A 4719-nucleotide genomic window follows, 5' to 3' on the forward strand; every position below is an offset into this window, starting at 1 on the left:
GGGCCGGCCCCTCTCCTGCCTTTTGAGCAATAATGATGATGATGATGATGATGATACTAAGTAGGCAAAACAGAATCCCAACTGATTCTCACGTTAATTCACCAACGTAAGTGCCATTACTATCCCCATTTTACAGATGAGGAAACTGAGGTGCAGAGAAATTATTCAGCTAGCAAATGGCAGAATTGGGACTTGAACCCAAGTCTCTCCAGCTCCAAGGCGCATTCTCTACTTCATCTTTTCTCCCTCCAAGGTCTTGTGTTTATTCTGCTGATATCAGGGCAGAGGCTGCTGGACATTTGTGTTACTTTTTGCTAGCTCCCTTCAGCCATTCTCCGATGCTTCTTGTCACACACTGACAAGGAATGACAGATCTACAGTGAGAGGGTCATGGTTGAAAGGAATTTTTCCAGGTCTGTAAAGGCCCAAATTTCAGGGCCAAACACCCCTACCCCTCTCTGACTTACACTTGAAACCTTTCCCTTCTATTGAAGGCCAATGCCTACTAGTCATTCCTGGGGACAGCCTGAGGGCTTTGCCAAAGCCAAGGCCCTGGAACTGGCCCTCCTCCCAGGACCCCGACCTCTCATGGCCCTAGGGGTTCAGTGAAGAGCAGGACTCCAGGAAGGAAGACAAGTCCCCAAACCTCAGGCTGAGTTGGAGAAACCCGAGAAGGCACCCAGGACAGCTGACTCTGGGCACCACGTTTTGGAGGCGGCTGTCCCTTCCCCCACACTGGCTGTGCTGTGAGTCACGGGTTTTAAGCTGAGCACTCTGGGAGATTAACCAGCTTTGTGACCAGCTGCTGGAGGAGGATACTTGGCCGAAAGAAGCAGGATAAAGTTACCCTCTCAGAAGTTTATAGGAAGGCCCATAAATACCCCCAACTGCTCTGGGGCCCATGATCTGGGGTGCTCCTGGGTGTTCCCCCTGTCCAGGCCCTCAATAGCTGTACTCATCCCCCGCTCCTCACCCTCTTCGCAGGTTCTGCTAACCTGGCATTCTTTGGGAACGTCCATCACTTGGAGCTCACGGTTCCAAGAGGGGTCTTTGGCAATGGGCCCTCCTGCGGATGACACATTGGGAACAGAGCCTGTCCTGCAGCCAGTGGGCAGGGCCTGGCTCCGGCCTGGCTCAAGTTTGGGGCAGAGGCTGATGGGAATGCTGGAGCAGGACGGTGAGCCACTGGCACACAGGCTGTCCCAGACTGGATGACATGGACAGAAGGACCCCACCCTCGGCCCCAGAACACATCATGCCAAGGGGCTGAGGAGGCCCTGAGTCCGAGGATGGGGAATCAGGAGTCCTGGGTTCTAGCCTGGCTCTGCCACTGACCCTGTGGCCTTAGTGTCCTCATCCACCAAAAGGAGGACTTAGGAAGACCAGCCATTTTCAATCTGAGCTCTGTGGAGTCCTGGGCCATTCAGAAGTGCTACAGGGATTTCACAAATGTTGGATAGAATTTCAGGCTAGTAGGATTCTCCAGCTATCATGCATAACCCCCATTTCATGTATCTGTATTCATCAAAATAGCCTCATACCCCCCCCACTGATTGATTATTCATTCATTCAACAATTATTTATTAAGTGCCTACTGTGTGCCAGGCTCTGTCGTAGCTGGTGAATAGTAGTGTACTTTTTTTTTTTTTTTTTTTTTAAAGATGACCGGTAAGGGGATCTTAACCCTTGACTTGGTGTTGTCAGCACCACGCTCAGCCGGTGAGCGAACCGGCCATCCCTATGTGGGATCCTAACCCGGGGCCTTGGTGTTATCAGCACCACACTCTCCCGAGTGAGCCACGGGCCGGCCCTAGTAGTGTACTTTATAAGAAATAAGAGCTATATATATACATGAACTTATAAATTAATTTATATCAACAAACTGGCCCCTCTGTCTGCTTTATGTACCAGGATTTTCACCTAAGACTTTATCTGAAGACAGGATTCTGCTCCTAAAGTTTGGCTTAGGATGATCTCCTGGAGGCCTCCCTGTCTACCTGACTCCATTCCCAAAGTCCTAAGCTGCCAGTCCCTTGGGGGAAGGCCCAGAAAGAGCTGAGGAAGAGGCATCTTAGCCCTAGGGTACCCACTGGTGTGGGGGCTTCCCCACAGAGTGGAGGGGCCACAGTCTGAGTAAGGCTCTGTGTGCATGGGCAGGAGGATGGTGCTGGGTGCAGCCTCTGCCTCTGTTTGCAACCATGGGGTGTACAGGAGAGCCCAACCTGATCCTGCCCTCCATTACCCTGCTGACAGCCCCCACTGGTGCCACTACTGATGACAACCTCTGCCATGTGCCAGGCACTTTACTTACATACATCCCCTCAATCTCAGCAGTTGGATATTTTTAGCCAATCTCAGCAGTTGGATATTTTACGGATGAGGAATGGAAGGCCCTACTACAGGCCAGGCCTGTGCTAAGTGCTGGGGATGCAGCAGCGAGTGGGAGAGAGCCCATGCTAGTCTAGTGGGAGGTAGTAAGAGCAATATCTAACACATATAATACCTAGTATAGGGCAGGGACTTTTCCTAAGTTAATTCAATTTCCTAAACACTGTCATATTATTTTCATGCCCATTTTATAGATGGGGAAACCGAGACAGAAAGATTAGCATCCCAAGAACATAGGGCAAATAAGACAGATCTGAGATTTGAACCCCAGCACTTGGGCTCCTGAACCCATGCATGTAACCACCATGCTGTGCCATCTAACAGCCAAGCATTCCTAATTCCTGCTCTGGAGCAATCAAGAGGATAGGACATTCCTCGCTATACCACAGCTCCCACCCTAATATGAGAGGCAGATGTGTAACAGAGAGTCACCACCCAGGGTGAGGAGAGCAGCACCTGGGGTCAGCATTGGAGGACAAAGGTGTGGAAAGATCTGGGGCGTGAATTTTGGCTCTACCACTGACAAGTTAGGTGACCTTGGACAAGGAATATAACCTCTCTGAATTTCTAGTGCCTCATTGGGAAAGATGGGGATGATGACACTCACCTTTCAGGATTGTTTTAGGATTAAAAGGACAATGCATATACGGTGTCAATCACTGTGGCAAAGGTAGAACAAAAGTGCCCAGTAAATGGTAGCTGTTATTATTAACACAGCTAAGGAGTGGGTGGGGAGGAGGAAGAGGAGGATTCTGGAACTTATTTCTTTATGAGTCCTGTTCTTGGCCAGAGGCTGGCCCGCTGTGCCCAGCCCTCTCTCCAGCTCCGAGCCCATCCAGGCACCTGCTGTGGGTCCTGGCATCCCCAGGCAGGGCCAGGGAAGGGCCAGGGTGAGGCCAGGAGGGCGGGTGAGGACAGCCCTGCCCAGCTCCTCACTGCTGGGGAGTGTGGTGTGGGGCAGGGCTGCTACTGGCTGCTGCTGGGTACCTCCCGGGAAGGAAAGAGGGCATGTAAGGGGGAGTGAGTGGAGGCAGGGCTGGCCAGACCTTCCTGCCCTTTAGAAGTGAAGTCCCGGCAGGCTCTCTCTAGGTGTTCATGGCAGGGGCAGGGTCAATGGCTCTGCCTACCCAGTGCCTCAGCTCAGTGAACATTCCCTGCCACTTATATGTCCAGACCTGGTCTGGGCCCTGCCTCTGTTCTCATGGAGCAACTAATCTCCAGGAGATGGAAATGATGTTGGAACAGCCCTAGCCGGGTGTGATCAAAGGTTCCGCAAGGAGAAGGAAGGGCAGGGTGGAGTGGGTTGCCCCAGGGAAGACTTCCCAGTGCAGGTGGCTCCTGAACTCTAGGAAAGGGGAGGTGGGGACTCCTTCCAGGCAGAAAGAACAGCAGGAGCAAAGGCCCAGAGGCTCATACATGCCATTAGATAAGAACTCTTAGTTCCAACACAACTTTGTTCAGATCCAATTATTTTGGTAAAAAATGGGCAGGTTAAAGTGTGGTAGGATCCCTGAGCTAGGCCTGTGCTGAGGATGGGCTTGAGGGTGGCAGTCATGAATTTAGGGAGGGCAGGAGCCCAGTGGCCAGAATTTTCCTCCTATGGTCTCCATCTCAGCACCATGGATTTGGGAACCTGCATGGTACATGGCTGAGACACTGATGCTGGGAAGTAGACAGCTGGTGGGGGGGACTTGCACCCCAAAGGTAATATCCGCAGAGGGAACTTGGGCAGCAGACCCCATGGAAGGTGGGAGTTCTACCTGATACCCCTAAACACAGCGTATGGAGGTGTCCCATAGACAGTCTCTTGTGCAGAGACACTTGCAATGTGAGTTAAGGTCCTGGACAGTGACACACATAGTCCACATAGTGTGATAACAGGGACTGTCATCTCAGAGAGGCACCTCCATTCAGATCCCCAGGGGCTCAGACCCAGAGCCGCATCATCACACAGTGACAACTGCTCACAGGGGCACACAATCAAGGGCCCCCACTTGACCCTCAAAGCCCCGACACGCGGTGGGACACCAGCTTCACTCCCGGGACCCCTCAGGCCGGCGCAGCCGGTGGCCATCAGCGACAGCCGCAGGCCCCCGCGGCACACGTGCGCACCGCGCACACGCCGGCGGGGCTAACGAGCCCACAGCCCTTCTCGGCGGGGCGCAAGCCAGTTGTCGGGCGGGGCGGCCGCGGTCACACAGCATTAGCCCTGCGGCCGCCCCGCCAGGCAACTGGCTTGCGCCCCGCCGAGAAGGGCTGTGGGCTCGTTAGCCCCGCCGGCGTGGGGGCGGGGGGCCCGGGGGGCGCCGGGGGCGGCGGGCGGCGCCGGTG

This window comes from Galeopterus variegatus, unplaced genomic scaffold (assembly GCF_000696425.1).
Source record: "Galeopterus variegatus unplaced genomic scaffold, G_variegatus-3.0.2 Scaffold1191, whole genome shotgun sequence".
In the NCBI taxonomy this organism is placed as follows: domain Eukaryota; kingdom Metazoa; phylum Chordata; class Mammalia; order Dermoptera; family Cynocephalidae; genus Galeopterus; species Galeopterus variegatus.